Raw genomic sequence first — 18,661 nt, 5'->3', positions numbered from 1 at the left:
GAAGAAGAACTAAAAAGCCTCTTGATGAAAGTGAAAGAGGAGAGTGAAAAAGTTGTCTTAAAAGTCAGCATTCAGAAAACTAAGGTCATGGCATGTGGTCCCATCACTTCATGGGAAATAGATGGGGAAACAATAGAAAGAGTGAGAGACTTTATTTCAGGGGGGCTCCAAAATCACTGCAGATGGAGATTGCAGCCTTGAAATTAAAAGACACTTTCTCCTTGGAAGGAAAGTTATGACCAACCTAGACATCATATTAAAAAACAGAGACATTACTTTGCCAACAAAGTTCCATCTTGTCAGAGCTATGTTTTTTCCAGTAGTCATGTATGGATGTGAGAGTTGGACTATAAAGAAAGTTGAGCGCCAAAGAATTGATGTCTTTGAACTGTGGTGTTGTAGATGACTCTTGAGAGTCCCTTGGACTGTAAGGAGATCCAACCTGTCCATCCTAAAAGAAATCAGTCCTGAACATTCACTGGAAGGGCTGATGCTGAAGCTGAATCTCCAATACTTTGGTCACCTGATGTGAAGAACTGACTCATTTGAAAAGACCCTGATGCTGTGAAAGATTGAAGGCAAGGGGAGAAGAGGATGAAATGGTTGGATGGCATCACGGACTCGATGAACATGAGTTTGAGCAAGCTCCAGGTGTTGGTGATGGGCAGAGAAGCCTCACGTGATGCAATCCATGGGATCACAAATGGTCAGACATGACTGAGTGACTGAACTGAACTGACTAAGTATATTAACCAATTTGAGATTGATTGAATTTGAGGATGGGAAATTACTGGTACTAAGCAACCACATGTAAGGAGAGCTGACTACAAGTTATATGGTGATTTTTGACTTTGTAGAGGGTCAGCGTCCCAACCTCCATGCTGATAATAAGAGTCAACTCTATGTTCATATGTTCTAGAAGTTGGGCCCCTAGAACATATAATAATGCTACTTTAAATTTTTTAAGGGACTTCCATACTGTGTCCTTACATGGCTGTACCAATTTACATTCCTGTCAACAACGTATGTTTCATTACAAAGCTAAGCTCATAAAAGCAGAGAGTAAAATGGTGGTTGCCAGAGTCTAAAGAGATGTGTTCCAGAGGGTACAAGTTTTCACTTATGAATGATGGATAACTTCTGGAGATCTAATGTACAGCATAATGATTACAGTTAGTAATATTGTATTGTATAATTAAAATTTGCTAAAAGAACAGATGCTAAGCTTTCTAATCACACACAGAATAATGTGAGCTGATGTATGCATTAATTAGCTTGACTATAGTAATCAATTCACAATGTGTATTATATAAAACTCCACACTGTGTGCTTTAAATATTTACAATTTTTATTTGTCAATTATACATAAATAAAGCTGGGTGGATTAATTAGTACATTAATTAATACAAGCCAGGTAACAAGTCTGATAAAATATAAAAATATTCACATGTTAATACTTTCTTTAAAAGTAAATCAAATAATAATATTATGTCAGTTTTACAGAAGGGTAAACTGAAGCAGATGCATTAAATATGTTGTGCACGTTCCCATCATAGTTTGGGGAGAGACAGGAATTGGAGTTGTCTGACTTCAAAATCCACATTACTAAAATAATCTGTCCTGTGTGCACATTCACCATTAGTCGTATATGATTCTGTGACCCCATGGATGGTAGCTTGCCAGGCTCCTCTGTCCCAGAACCTGAAACTTCTACAATACTGATTCCTTTGAGTTATATAGAGGAAGACCAATACTGATAAATCTGTTTAGGCCTTAGAGGATAAGTTTTGGTTCTTCTACTACATCATGGACTTTGTAAAGGTTCAGTTCAGAGCACCTACTTAGTTATTCTGTGAGTGAGCAAATTTAGAGTGCATGAGTTTTCCACTGCTCATGTTTTACTATCAAGGAATATACTATCATCACAGCAAATTTGTTGGTGATGCCTGAGAGAATGAGATACAGATTGAGAGATTTAAATTATTAGCAAGAGAGATGCTATCATTTAATAAAAGATCTGAAAGAAAAAATGACATCTAAGTAGTTGCTGTGTCAGTATAGAATCCTAGGCTTCCAATCTCTCAGCTTTTAATAGAGATTATTTTTTTCTCTAAAATTTTCATTCACTAGAAAATTTAGTTTTTATATATTTTAGGCTACCTGTTTCTTTGGAGTTTCATTATAAAACAAAGCAAATTTATTTCCCTCAAAAGTAGACAAACATGCAACATTCTACATATAATATAGTATGTCTCCTGACCTTAAGTTAAGAGCAAATATTTTAGAACCAGGAATGAAAAGATGAATCATTAGTAATAAGGTTATATGTAATAATTAAGAAATACCTCTAAAGTCCTATAAACTAGAATAATGATAATATGCTCACTGCCTAGTACATACAGTTGATCAGCTTTTGTTTAACACTTATTGTATTCTCCAGTGAGGTTAAGGCCAACAGAATACAGAAATGGAAGAAAGTTCTCCCTTCAAGAACATCATAATATGCATACACACACACACACACACACACACACACACACACATATCCATGAAAAGCATGAAAAGGTATTCAATATTTACTGTAGTATTGGGAATCTGCGTCAATTAAAAAAATCATACAAGCATAAGCTTCTATTTCTCTTCCATTTAAACTTCTCTGCCTTAACTAAATAAAGTATAATTCTATCTTAAAAATGGTTTATACTGGAGTATCTCTTTAGGCCACTCAAGCACTAATATTATATGATTGCCTCAACAGCAATCAGAACTCAAGCACAGCAGGAATTATAGAATACAGCAGAAAAGATCAGCGTCTGCTAAAAGCTCTAAGTTCACACATGCCTTTCTCTTTTCTGCTACCTTTCACCCTGGAATCTACCAGCCTATTAGTTCAATTCAGTCACTCAGTCATGTCTGACTCTTTCTGACCCCATGGACTGCAGCAGGCCAGGCCTCCCTATCCATCACCAACTCCTGGAGTCTACACAAACTCATGTCCACTGAGTTGGTGATGCCATCCAACCATCTCATGCTCTCTCATCCCCTTCTCCTCCCACCTTCAATCTTTTTCAGCATCAGGGTCATTTCAGATGAGTCAGTTCTTCACATCAGGTGGCCAAAGTATTGGAGTTTCAGTTTCAACATCAGTCCTTCCAATGAATATTCAGGACTGATTTCCTTTAGGATGGTTGGTTGGATCTCCTTGCAGTCCAAGGGACTCTCAACAGTCTTCTTCAACACCACAGTGCAAAAGCCTCAATTTCTCAGCACTCAGCTTTCTTTATAGTACAACTCTTACATCCACACATGACTGCTGGAAAAACAATAGCTTTGACTAAATGGACTTTTATTGGCAAAGTAATGTCTCTGTTTTTTAATATGCTGTCTAAGTTGGTCATAACTTTTCTTCCAAATCACAAACATCTTTTAATTTCATGGCTGTAGTCACCATCTGCAGTAATTTTGGAGCCCCCCAAAATTAAGCCTGTCACTGTTTCCAATTTTTCCCCACCTATTTGCTATGAAATGATGGCACTAGATGCCATGATCTTAGTTTTCTGAATGTTGAGCTTTAAGCCAACTTTTTCACTCTCCTCTTTCACTTTCATCAAGAGGTTCTTTAGTTCTTCTTCACCTTCTACCATAAGGGTGGTGCCATCTGCTTATCTGAGATTATTGATATTTCTCCCAACATCTTGATTTCAGCCTATAGATTTCTCTTATCTCTAAATCTGTGATAACTTATAGAATATTCTTTTTTTCCTGGTGTTTAAAATTTTTACCTGAAAAACGATGATACTTTTCCCTGTATTGTGAGTGCAGACAACCACTCACAATAGGGAGCATCTTTTGCTAAGATTTACTGAGTGATCCCAATTTAGAAATAATGGGTTCTACCATTTTATCTTAATTCATGTCACGGCTTCTCTCAGAGAGAAACAATTATTGTGTGTGTGTATGTGTATTTCCAGAGAAATTTTCATACCTCCTTTTGGAGAGAAATGGCAGAGCTCTTACACCCCAATAACAAAGCAGAATCACTTGTAAAGTATAGAGATAAATCAAGGACTTTAAAATGTCCTCCTGTGAAAGTCATTGTACCTTTGAGTACTCAGAATTCCTGAGGCTCATGAAGTATTGAGACATGGAAGAACTTAAAGGGTATGATAGGTAAAGAACAATAAATATGTGATGTGACTTAAATATGGATTTCCCTCAGAGTCCATTTGACCATACTGGAATGGATGAACTTGAACCACCTTTCTTTTAAATTGTCAAGAGAATGATTATTCATTGAATGAAGGAAACAAGCAAAAGGAAAAAAAAAAAAAAAAACAAAAACAGATAGAGATGTGTGTTTTCCTTTCACCTCTTTAAATATACTTTTTCCTCTTCTCTGCTCTTTGAGATGGAATATTGGCATACAGACACCTTCTCTTGCCCTCTGGTTTCCAGGTGGATTCCTCCCATAAGAGGCATCCCAAGAGCATAAGAAAATGGGAGGAGAGAAAAGGAGGAATATTTATTCCCCAGAACCATGCCTTCCATATCTAATACTTGACAATGATTGTGCAAGTCTACCTATGCCATGGCTTCTGTTAGAGGATCTTTCCCAGTGCCTAAAGGTCATAGCCCTGCCAGATGATTCCATGTGCACAACTCTAGCTCTCAATGAGCTTCAGTAATTGTTTCTTTATTTTGCTCTTCAGAACTAGTAGTAGTAACAGTTTCCAGATAGTTCTAATCCCTGGGTGCATCACCATCCTTTGTTGGTTCACTGAATCCAGTGCACACCTATGTAAATAACTTATTTATTAAGTTTTTTTTTTTTTTCTTAAACCACTCCTTCTGAGCCTATTTGTTATATCTGGGAGTCTGACTGATATATGCTATGGTGTTGTGGATCGGATTTATCTTTAGACCATTGACAAAGAAACAAAGAATAAGATGATAATGAACTAGATGTTCAAGATCAGAAACCTGGAATTATAGTACCCTCCAGACAACTCACAAGCATTCTGCCAAACACACAATATGTTAATTCAGACAGTTCTTGTTAAATAGAGAAAGAAAAGTTCCCAGTTATTTAGACCTCTGTTCCTTTCCCTATCTTTTCTTAATAGCAGAGAGGATGCACAGAAGAAAGATTAGGTCAGGAAAGTGAAGACGAGATTATTTTATTCACTTCAATCCTATCTCAAGACTCCAAGCTGCTATAGCAACATAGATATCTACAGTACAGGAAGTAGGGAGAAGTACTTTAAGTGAAATTCTAAAATAAGTAGGAATACATTTTGAAACTGAAATGATATAGTTTGAATTAACTGAAGTGACTGGCTGTATGGCATTTAGTCACAAATTATAAAAGGGATCAATGGAAAGGGGGCTATATCAAATTGCTGAGCAATTATTGGAAAAATTAAGTTGATTGCTAATTTATTTTATTTTATTGGTTCATTTTTCTCTCCACCCTATATGTGAAATAGATCGCCAGTCCAGGTTCAATGCATAAAGCAGGGTGCTCAGGGCTGGTGCACTGGGATCGCCAATTTAAATCTCTGAAGAGTTGCAACCCTGCAATTAATCACTTATGCCAAGTGTGGTATGCTATGCTTTAGGCTTAATCATACAGTAGTAAACATGTAATCATTACATTTAACTGGCTCGACATGTGATATAATTATTAATGCATATGTTATGATTTCCTTCTCTCCATTTGAATATAGTCAATAGGGTCAGATTTTTCCCATTCCCTTTCTGAAAATTTGTTACGATGCTGTGCCATAATTGATAAAAATATGTATATTCATTTCTGTCCCTGAGTGATAAGAGCTCTGAAAGTGAAAGTAAAGATAAGAGCTCTAGGAGTCTCTTTTGTTTAATATTTGATATTTAATACTAGCTGCTGACATGGAGTTTCTAAATTCTTGGACTTCCAAGGCAATAGGAATCCCCATTGTTCTAATGAGGTGACTCTTCCTGGGTGGGGGCCGGTCAGTAGAAATACCAAGTCATGGGTAGAAGTTTGAACTTTTCAGCACCATCCCCATCTGCTAGGGAGGGGCTATAAATAGAGTTAATGATTGATTATGCCTATGTGATAAAGCCTCCATAAATATCCCAAAAGTGTGAGGTTCAGAGTGCTTTCATATTGGCATATATGTGGAGGTTCTAGGAGCATAATGCACCCAGAGAGAGCATGGAAACTCTACACTCCTTCCCACATACCTTGCCCTATGTTTTTCTCTCATTTAGATGCTTATTTATACCGTATATAATAAATTTTGGTAGTAAACCAGGAGACAGAAAACTTCAGCTCAGCAAAGGGTCAAACATTTAACTTATTACTTTTCTTACCTAGCACTTCCATTTCTCCTTCCACATCTTGTTTACTCTATGACCTCTTGAAGAGAGCAGGGATATTCTTACTTAAGAAAGTCTTTAAAAAGCTGATTCTAATCATCTAGCTTTGGAGCTCTCTCTGAATTTTGCAGACATTGCAATCAGTGCTCTCCCACAACACCTCCATCTGGTATTTTGCATGTTCTTGAGAAAAATATTCCTTTAAGTTCCTGCATGCATGCATGTTAAGTTACTTCAGTCATGTCCAACTCTGTGCAACCCTATGGACCATAGCCCACCAGGTTCCTCTCTCCATGGGATTCTCCAGGCAAGAACACTAGAGTGGGTTGCCATGCCCTCCTCCAGGGGATCTTTCTGGCCCAAGGATCAAATTTGCATCTCTTATATCTCCTGCATTGGCAGGTGGGTTCTTTACCACTAGTACCACCTGGGAAGCCCATATATTCCTGCATTTTCCTTGAAATGGTCAAATCTATCTCTATACACAATGGTTGCTTAGAGTTCACTTTCCCTAAGTTTCAAGTGAAGGGGGCAAGTAATTCCCTTCAAACTTTCAGCTTTCAATCATTCATGTTATACCCTCCACCTCATTATTGATGGGCTTCCCAGGTGGCTCAGTGGTAAAGAATCTGCCTGACAATGTAGGAGACACGGGTTTGATTCTTGGATTAATAATATATCCCTTGGAGAAAGAAATGGCAACCCACTTCAGTATTTTTGCATGAAAAATCTCATGCACAGAGGAGCCTGGTGAGGTTGCAGAGTCGAACATGACTGAGCGCACACGCATTGTTACAGATAAGGGAGTTGAGAGGCATGTATTCTTAAACTTCCTTTTTAATATCATCCCAATTGTCTTTAAATCTCAACAGAAACATATTTTCCATATGAAACTGTGGTGTGACAACATAAAGGCTGTTTTATATTGTTGTAGGTAGACTCTTGTGTTATGGACTGAATGTTTGTGTAACCCCAAAATTATGTGCTGAAGTGTAAGCCACACTGTAATAGTATTTGGAGGAGGAGCCCTTGGGAAATAATAGGTTAGGGGGAGGTCATAAGGGTGAGGCCCCCACACTGGGATTTATCTTTTTATAAGATGAGGAAGAGACAAAAGCTCTCTCTTTCTCTGTTCTGTGTGTGGTTAAGAATATGTTTACCAACACAGGAGACAAGAAAAACCACCATAACAGGAAGCCTGCACACCACAACTAGAGAGTAGTACCTACTAGATGCAACTAAAGAAAGATTGCATACAGCCAAAAATAAATATAAATAATAAAAAAAAAAACAGGGTAGACATTTAGGCTTTCTCAGTTTTGAGTTTTTGCATTTACCTCTTAATACTTGCTCACTGTATACTATCCATAAAATTTTAAAATACATTTTCCCTTCTCCAAGGTGCTATATAGTATGCCTGATTCTTTGTATATTTGGGCCACAGAGTAGGCAATGAAACCTGAGAAAAAGCACTGGATTTTAAATTTTTTACAGTCTTGAATCCTACAACAGTATCCATTCTCTGGTATAATTCAATATAGACTTTTGAGTGGAAAGAAATTTGAATTGAAACCTTTCATGTTAAGAGTGTCCCTTGTTTTAGAGGCCATCTGGTTTCATAGTAATTATGGAGTAAATTAGCTAATTTGAAGCTAATTTTATGCAAGAAGAGAAAGTCAACTTGCAAAGCTCTTACCTTCTTTTATGATCAGAGCTTTTTTGAAGTGGATCACAGTTATAAATACTGTCTTGTCTCACCTCTTTCTACTCTCTCATCTCCAGCATAGATAAAAGTTGAAGACAATAGACACACAATTCTTTAGGTGCTGAGGCATAAGGTAGCATTGTTGTAGCCAACATGTGATGGCTGCTTTACATTTACCAAGGAGATGAACATAAGATAAGGATGCTTTGAAAATAAAATACATCAAACAAAAGAAAAGAAGCAGATGGCTGTAGTCATAGTTTAGGCATAAATCAATTCATTCAAAGGAGAGTTAAAGCAACTTATCAACAGAAATTACTGAAGAAAATATAAAGTGATATATTTTCCCAATTAGTTATAATTTGCCATTTGAGAAAGACCTTTAGAAATACTGGCTTTGGTGGTGAAGCTGACATCCTTGTCTTTATACTAGAATTCCAAATTTGAATGGTCTTTATAGGATGTGGGATGGTAAAATAATGGAGACATGACCAAAAAAGCAGGATACGCTGGGCATGTAATAGGACAAACACATGAAGTATAGGACAAATCATCTCCTCACTTATTCTTATGTACTTTGTCTATAAAATGTAGAAAATTGTATTTAATGTCTAGAACACCCCTGGGGACCCAAGTTGATTTCAAGTTTCTAAGTTTCTTCCTCCTGGTATGAGGCAATACTTTCATCTGTTTCAGGATCTCCTTCTTCTACAGGAAATAGTAAATTCGCATCAATTGATAAATAATCGAGTTTTTGTTGTTGTTGTTGTTTTTCCATTTCAAAGCTTTAGTCCACAGAAGGCAGTACGTATCAGAAAGTTAAGGAATCACTGATGGTGTCATCTCACAGACTATGACCAACATATGGCACTTTCCAGGGGATCATTCTTTTCTGTTATTTCTCAAACTACCCAGTTCGGATAGCTATCAACTCCAGATAAGATACCCCTTTTGCAAAATAGTCACACCGAATCCAATTATAGTTTAATTCCATGGAAATTGCGATTAGTTTTACTACAATGGAACACTCAAGCAATCTAGTTGCTGGGGATGTTGAAACTTAATAGTCATACGTAAGTATGTGTAAGATCAGAAATACATACATTCTTTCACAATGAAGATTAAGGAAAATAAATATCAATAAGAAATGGAGACATCACCATATTTTCAAATATTCATTCCATTTAAATAATTTCCTTTTATACAGTCTATTGCAATTATACAAATGCTAAGTTTCACCCTAGAATTTCTCTGGTAGCTCAGATGGTAAACAATTTGCTTGGAATGGAGGAGAACTGGGTTGGATCCCTGAGTCAGGAAGATCTCCTGGAGAAGGGAATGGCAGCTCATTCCACTATTCTTGCCTGGAGAATTCCACGGACAAAGAAGCCTGGAAGGCTACAGTCCATCGGGTTGCAAAGAGTTGGACATGACTGAGAGACTAACACTTTCAAGTTTCACTCTGCTATGTTTTATTTTGTCTTACAATATTTTAGGTCTAAACTAAGTGACAATTATATGTAATAAGGGAAGTTGTTACAAGAAAAAATATAGATTTTAAAGAAGGCAAGTGTTCAAAGAAGGTAGTGAGCTCCATTGAAAAAGGAGAGAAAAACAATAACAGAGATAGCAAAATGTAAAGAGAGGCGGGAAGAAGAACGGTTTTCTTTGGGGAGGGAGGTCAATAGCTTTTAGACCTTTCAGAGTATTTGTGTACACGAATGGGAGCCTACTCCCATCTCTAGCTGAAGGACCTTGTCAATATCAATCTGAGGCAAGCGTATTCAAGATTTCCAAGTATAAAATCTCTGAATTTTTGAGATTTTGACATTTACTCCTACTGCAGTGACATCCTATTAGTTTTCTGAACGTTCTGAAGGGGAAGTCTGAGCTTTCTCAGAAGAAGACCTACTCTCGCAGTCAAGTCCTAGGCCGCTCACGGAGACAGTAACCATTCATGTCTGCATAACCGTCATGATGACTCACCTTGGAATCGAGTTACTGTGGCCTTCCATCCCTAACTCAAATGAGTAGGTTAGTTAGAGGAAGGTTATTTGAGATAGATGTATTTTATTTTAAGCAACGTTTTGTTGTACTGAATAAATCTGCAGTAAATAAGTAATTTTAAAAGACTATTTTATAAAAGGAACTTTCCTGGTGGTCCAGCAGTTAAGACTCTACACTCCTAATGTGGGGTGCCTGAGGTTGATCCTTGTTAGGGAACTAAATTCCATTATGCCTCAACTAAGAATTCATACACTACAGCTAAAGATCCCACATGTTGCAATGAAGATCAATGATACTGTGTGCCTCAACTGAGACCTGGTACAATCAAATAACTAACTAAATAGAATTTTGCATTTTTTTAAATTAAAAAAAAAGCTACATTTTTTTGGTTTCCACATCATTACATCGAAGTAAGTGGAGTAAATGTGGTACAAATGATTTGTGGTTTTAAACCTATGCAGCTTTGACATACAAGCACTAAAATCTAAAAAGAATTGAAACATGAGCTGACTCCACATGTCAAGCATCTCATAATAAGTTCAAAGTAAGGAAAAGACAAAGGATATTCAAGCTGAATTACCACAAGGAGGTGTGTGTGTATGTGTGTGTTTGTTTGTATGTGAGTGTCTGTGTATTTGATGAAGAGAGAAATGTGGGGGTGAGTTATTCCACTGAGAGAAACTAGAAAGGTAGCTCCTTCTGCCTGCTGAAATTTCCTTTCATTCCCATTAGTCAAAGGTAGTTTTCCCTCCCCCCAAATGTGATGTTAATATATTTCAGTGACCTTGGAGGTTTATCTATATGGAAATACAGTTAAATAAATGATCTTTATAAGTTTTAACCTACTTATCAAGAGATTATGGTCAGTGACACATGCTTTAAGGGGAAAACATTAAGGATGAGGTTTAGGGGGTAAAATGTTAAAAAAAAAAAAAAAGTTTTAATCCTTTAGGCTATATCACAAATTACATATTATATTTGATCCTCAACAAGTTTGAACAGGTAAGATGTTAACTGTATCTGTGATACTTAGTCATATGTAGTGGTACACACACAGAGGCCCATGCTCACCCAGAATCATTAATGACATCTTAGTCAGAGTGGGCTGTTATAACAAACTACTGTAAACTGGGTGATGTAAACAACAGAAATATATTTCTTGAGAAGTGATTTATATCACATTCTAAATCCTCTACAAATCAGCTCCCACAAGGTGAAAATCATGACTTACTTGAGATGTGCCATTCTGTGATATTTAATTAAGAATAACTTAGAGTCAATTACAATACTGAATTTCATGTTTTATAAGCCTAAGACAGGGAGAATAGCACAATAATTATATAAAACTGCCAGGATTTAGTCATATGTTCACTGCTTCCCAACTTTGGTGAGTTCCTTAAGCACACACACTAAGCAGTTTTCCCATCTATAAATAGGACTGTGGTGTATAATTTGTGGGACATCATAAATAGCAAGTGTTGGATATTATTAATATTACCTTTTTGTATTCTGTACTCAAATCTTCTTAGTATTAAAAAGTCAACAAATTCTATTATAATGTGGGAGTCATATAAAAAATGAAAAGATATTGACCTTACATGTTTTTGAAATGATCAGCAAGTCCAACATTTGAGGTGATTTTCTGAATCAGTAATGCCCAATGTAAATACAATGTGTGCTATATAGGTACTTTAAAATTTTTGAATATTCACACTAAAAAATCATTTTAACCTGTAATCAATATAAAAATTGTTAACAATATATTTCACATGTTTTGGAGACAATTTTGAAATTCAGTGAGTGTTTTACTCATATAGTTTGTTTCACTTCAGACCAGCCACGTTCCAAGTTCCCAATAGCAATATGTGGTTTGTGGCTAGTCTTTTCATATAATGCAGTGTTAGGACAGGTCACAAATATCTGGGATATGTGACACAATTCCCCATCTTGTGCCAGTGTGAGACTTGTCTTTCACTTCTTCTGTGCCTGTCCTTGACCTCAGTCTCTTCAATTCAGCCCCCACTATTGAGAAGTGACATATCAGATGAGCTTATATCAATATATCAATATACATACAAGCTTCTAGCTAACAGACAAAATTTTTCTTTGGTCATGAAGTTTTCCTTTAACTATGGCAGTAGTGAATCATCAATCCTATGAACTGATTCTCAGATATCATCAGTTTTAACAAAAAGAGCAAATAAGATTAAATAATTGATTTACAGCAAGCTGTCTCTAAAAAATAGCTTCCTGCAATTGTGTGTTGGGAGAGCATACCTGTAGACATTTATTAAATACACTATTACTAAAGACTAAATATAAAATGAATATTTTCTGAACAAATATATTAAAACCCTTCAGTTATAAAAAACTTAAATTAGTAATTTGATAAAGAGGTTATTTTTTATAGCTTTCCCCCCTTTATTGTCTAGTTTATCTTTTAATTTCTTCCTTCCTTCCTCTCTTTACTCATTATTTTTTCTTTACATCTCCCTCTCTCTCTCCCTCTCCTTCACTCTCTGTGTCTGTCTCTGGTTTGCTATCTATTTCTCTTTCTCACCACTTCTCCCAGTGATATATCAGTAATTTTTTCAGGGCCCTCATATGTAAGGAACCTGAGCAATGTACGTGTCCATCATACACTTGCTTACTATGGATCATAGCATAATTTATATCAGTAAGCAGCACCTGGCCAGTTTTGAGGATATTTTTGAATGATATCTTCTTCATGACTGTCAGAGAAGCCAGATTCTACAATAAATGTATCATCTTGTCTCAGGACTCTGTTAATTTCTTTCTAAAGAGTGGTAAACTTGGAAATGCCATGAAGAGGACATCCATTTGCTGAACTGAACAAATCTACTTTTCTCACACTTGTTCTGACACTGACTTTTTTACAGCATAAAAACTATATATTCTTGTGCTTCTCTCTGCTCTAGCAGTTTCTTGCAAGCTTTTTAATGGGATAAGGCATTGCCCTTGAGGAGGAAATCATACTGAAACCCATGAGCAACTCATTAGCTGAGAAATTTGTAAGTGGGTGTGCTCCAGGGCACCAACAGATGGTTCAATTGGGTACAAAATTCCAGAAGGCTATGAGCAGATTGATAACATTTTTATCCAAAAGCCAGGGTGACTCTGGTCTTATTGAGAAGAGAAGTGCTACCTGAATAGAATATATGATTGCAGGGAAAGTGGCTGTCTTTCTATAGCTCTAATTCCTCCCTAACTTGCCCAACTCACACCTCAACTTATAACATTATAGATTCATTTCTGTGACTTAAGTCTTATCCCTTGCTGAAATGAAACTCCCCTTGGAGGTTTTAAAAAGTTAAGTATAAATGGCTATTTAGGTGCTTTCCACTTAACTACAGTTGTAGCTGATCCTCCACTGACCCCAGACTCAGATCTTTTACTATAAGCACATTAATAATAATGGGTGTGGGAAAATAACCAGGAATAAACACACATGTCATAATGAAATCTAAGCTTTTGCTCAACCACTGGGTCAGGACCAATTTCCCATACTGCTTATGTGTCTGTGGTAATGATGGCTTAGTTCTTCTGACCCAAAGTTTTCTCATTTGTGACTGTAAATAGGAGGTGGGCTGGAGGGAGACCACACCGACTGGGAGGGGAGTGCTCCTGACACAAGCAAAGGAGAGTTTACAGGCAGAAATACTTACATGAAAATTGACCAAGACACTTTGTTATATAGAGGAGTTTTGCTTCTTTAAAAACGTTTTATATATTTCACTTTGCATATGTTATACAGGGAATATTTAGGTGGATTCTAAACCTGACATCTTCCATTCAAGGTCTCGAGGTCAAACCATTGCTGAAGTGTTGTTTGGCTCTTTAAAATTTATTATTCCTAAGTACCTTCTAATGGATCCCATTGATTTGTTCATTGTGTTTATCACAAGGCCAATTGGCCATTTGTCTAAGTATGTTGACACACATATTGATTTTTTTTTTTATAGTGACAAGCACTTTATTTATTTATTTATTTATTTTTCATTTATTTTTATTAATTGGAATGGGGAATACATGTAAATCCATGGCTGATTCATGTCAATGTATGACAAAAACCACTACAATATTATAAAGTAATTAGCCTCCACACATTGATTTTGAATAGCCTTCAATATCTTTCTTCATGTGAGCAGGGTTGTTGAGCCCATTTTCAAATAAATAATTGAAAACAGGTCTTTTCTATTTGTATATAGAGGTTTATATATATATATTCACACACAGTGTATAGAGATGGATGGATGCAACTAGGGAGAAGACATATTAGGAAGCATGCTAAGGAGGGTCAGTAATATGTTAAGGAGAAAGATTAATAATTACTCACTTCCAGAATCTAGGAATACCTTTAAATGTTATAAGTATAAAAGCATTTATTACTTAAAACTGCCCTAAGACCTAAGTGCTATTTTTATTCTCATTTTATATATGAGGAAACTGAGGCACAGAGAGATTAAGTAACTTTCTTATGTCATGTAGTATCCCTGCCCTTCAGTCATAAACTGAATGATTGAGAAAGCAGAATAATCAGTAGGTAATTTAATATCAAAGAACATTTCCCCTATCCTAGCCAGCTAATCTTTTGGAAAAAAGGGTGAGGGAAACTTAGTTGAATTGATCTAACTTGCCAACTTTTATTCAAATCAATATAGCAAGTAATCTGTGAAGCTTTGACTGTCTGAATCTAGTGAAGTTGGTATAAATAAGGAGAGGTGAACAAATTGATCTGAGGAGATCACCCATGTTCCCAAGAGACTGACTTAAATAAGCAAGTCTTTTATATGTTTTTGTCCCTCACAGCAAACCTGTTAAGAGTGAGGTGTTTTCTTGAGAGACACTCAGACCCCGTGTTTGTTCATTATTTGCTTAACACAAACTAGTTGATCATACAATAGCTGGTGAAATCAAGAAGTATAAAAAGGAGTTGATTCCAGCTTACACTTTTAACTACCTTCATATTTGCAAATTGTACACTACTAAGGCAAAGCTAGAATTCTGATTAATTTAGATGATCTCTCCAGGGCTATCAAACACATTGAAACAAAATCATAAATTCCTAGGAAGTTCCAAATCACCGAGACAGACATCAGTCAAAATAAACATTTTTAATCACCAAATATGGTTAGGAATTTTCATTTCACCATTCAACATGTGAAAATTTGGGGATTTAGATAGGCTATTTTTATTTAATTTTTCCAGAGTCCTTGTATGTATGTATATATTTAATTAAAATGTAGTTGATTTACAGCATTATATTAGTTTCATGTTTATAATATAACAACCTTGTTATAGATTACTCCACTTAAAATCACCACAAAATGATGGCTATATTTCCTTGTAGCATATCCATTTTAAAACTGTTTTTTCAGCTCTCAATCCGCCACTCCCATTCCATGTCTCCCCATTACCTCTTCCTTCTGGTAAGCCCCAGCCTGTTCTTTATACCTATGAGTCTATTTCTACTGTGCTGTATTCATTCACTTACATTAGTTTTTAGATTCCAATTTGTCTTTCCCTGTCTGACTTATTTCACCAAGGATAAGATAATACCCAGCTTCCCTGGTGGCTCAGATGGTAAAGGATCTGCCTGCAATGTGGGACACCTTGGTTCCACCCCTGGGTTAGGAAAATCCCTTGGAGGAGGGCATGGCAACCCACTCCAGTATTCTTACCTGGAGAATCTCATGGACTGAGGAGCCTGATGGGCTTCAATCCATGGGGTCCCAAAGGGTTGTACATGACTGAGAAGCTAAGCACAGCACACAAGATAATACCATTCAAGTTCAATTGTGTTGTTGCAAGTAGAAATATTTTGTTCTTTTTGTGGCTGAGCAATATTCCATTATATGTGTGTGTGTATACATTTGCTGTTACTATATATTAGAACTGGCTTTTCTAGAGCTCCATATAAATGGAAATATAAGTGCGTATGTTTAATGTCTATCTTTGTTCCCTTAGAATAATTGTTTTCACATTCATCCACATTCACATATCATCATCATGAGATGATTCATCCAACAACTCAATTTGAATATTGAGATATCATTCTTTTTTGGGTTTTTTGTTTGTTTGTTTTGCTGAATAGTATCCTATTGTATAGATATAGTAAAATATGTTTATTCATTTACCTATGTTGTATTTGAAATTTAGTTCATTTTAACTTGAAATGAATATTCTATGAGTATTAATGTAAAATCATTGTGCGATCAAATTTTTTGTTACTTACCTAAATATATAAAAATGAAATTACTGAATCATGATGTTTAATAAAAGAGATATTTACTTTTACAACAGAATGTGAAAATATTTTCCAAAGTGACTGTATCTTCCTTAACAGCATTTGAAATTGGCAGTCTCTCATTTTATCAATTCTAGTAGAGTTCTTTCTTAATTTTCTTTCTTTCCTAATTTATGACATGTCTCTCTACTTTTTTCCCTTAATTTGGCTAAAGCTTATAAATTTTATTGATATTTTTAAAGAACCAGCTGAGCCATTGATTCTCTTTATAGTTTGTTTTTTAATTTAATTGATTTGTTTATATCTTTATTACCCTGTTAGTGATTTATACTTCTTTTGGTTTTAAACATATAAATCATTATATTCCTTATGTTTTTGTAATAACCATATGTAAAGCTATAGATATCCTCTAAACACAAATTTAGTTTTACTGCATAAAAAATTATATTTCGATGTGTTTCAGTTATGTGCAGAATTTCAGTTTGCAATGTTACCAACTATAAAGGTTCTTAGTGAGCTTTCCATCTGATGCTGATATTTTGGATCAGATATAAATATCATTTAGGTTGAGTTGATAAATATTGTTCACGTCTACTTTTCTTAATTAAGTTTAGTTATAATTAAATTAATAAGAAACTTTAAATTAATTTTAAATGAAAATTAACCATATATTTAAATCATATCCTATTAATTTTAATTTGTTTAATAGTAACATCAATTACTGAGAAGTAAATATTGAACTCTCCAAATACAATTGGTGCTTTGCTTCTTTATAATTTCTATTTGATCAGTTCATGTTCTATGTGTTTGGTAATGGTCTATGATTGTGTGCATATACATTTAGACTATACATTTTGCATGAATTTATTAGCATTAGAATATCTTTTTCCCTGGGTAGTATTTCTTTTCCTGAAGTCTACTGTATGATATCAAAGCATTAATTTATATTTTCTTGTGATTTGTTATTTTTTAATTTATCTTTTTGTAATCTTTTACAATGTGGTGAGATCAGTAATGAGGAGGGTGGGGCAACCCACTCCAGTATTCTTGACTGGAGAATCACGTGGACAGAGGAGACTGGTGGGCTACAGTCCATAGGGTTGCAAAGAGTCCGACGCAACTGAAGCATCTTAGCACAAGATCAATAATAGTACCGAAATGATGAGGAGCGAGGGGCATATGCTCAGTCTTATCCAACTCTTTGCAACCCAATGAGTTGTAGCCCACAAGACTCCTGTGTCCATGGGGTTTCCCAGGCAAAAATAAGGAGTAGTTTGCCACTCCAAAAAATATGGAATGCTTCACAAATTTGCATATGTGTTCTAATACCTGGAACATATGAGTATGATATTAATATCTTACATTGTGATGGTATGAATTTGGTGAATTAAGAATCTTGGAATTATGAGATTATTTTTGATTATCCAAGTCAGTCCAATGTAATCACAAGACTCCTTGTAAGACAGGCACAAGGAAATCTAATTCAGAAAAAAAAAAAAATGTAAATGGAAACAGACATTGAATCAATGTGCTTTGTAGAAGGAAGATGTAGAAGTGGACAAGAAACACAAGTAGAAGCTGAAGAAAGAAAAGGGAGAGAAAGACTTTTCAAATAAAAACTCAAAAAAATTTGTAAAGGAAAATAAAGAAATATGGTTGATGTTATTACCATTAAGTACTTTCATTCAATGAATTGGTGGTGTTAAAAATAAATAATTTCATTCATGAAGTTAATTGCTAAAAAAAATTCCAAAACAATATACAGGTATACCTTATTTTATTCTCCTTTATGTTTTGTACTTTGCAGACATTGCAACTTCTTCTTTTGTAAGTTCAAGATTAGTGGTAATCCTGCTTCAAACAAGTCTATCAGTTCCATTTGTGCAACAGCATTTGTTTACTTCTTGTCTCTGTGTCACATTTTAGTAATTTCAACATTATTTCAATCTTTTTTCTATTATTATATTTGTCATACTGATTTGTGATCAGTGATTTTTGATGCCTTTATTATAATTATTGTTGGATCCCACAAACCAAGCTCATATATGTTGGCAAACTTAATGAGTGTGTTCCAACTGCTCTGCCAATTTACTCTTTCCCCACATGTCCCCCTTCCCTTGGGCCTGCCTGTCCCCTGAGATATAAAAATATGGAATTTATGTCCTTTAATAACCCCTGAATAACATCTAAGTGCTCAAGGAAAGGAAGAGTCATATATCTTTCATTCATTTTTAAATCAAATGTTTAAGCCTAGTAAAAGTCATGTCAAAAGTCAAGATAAGCTGAAAGCTAGGCCTCTTGTGCTAAACAGTGAGACA

This window comes from Muntiacus reevesi, chromosome 3 (genome assembly GCF_963930625.1).
Source record: "Muntiacus reevesi chromosome 3, mMunRee1.1, whole genome shotgun sequence".
Taxonomy (NCBI): Eukaryota; Metazoa; Chordata; class Mammalia; order Artiodactyla; family Cervidae; genus Muntiacus; species Muntiacus reevesi.
Note: the sequence above shows the minus strand (reverse complement) of the source record.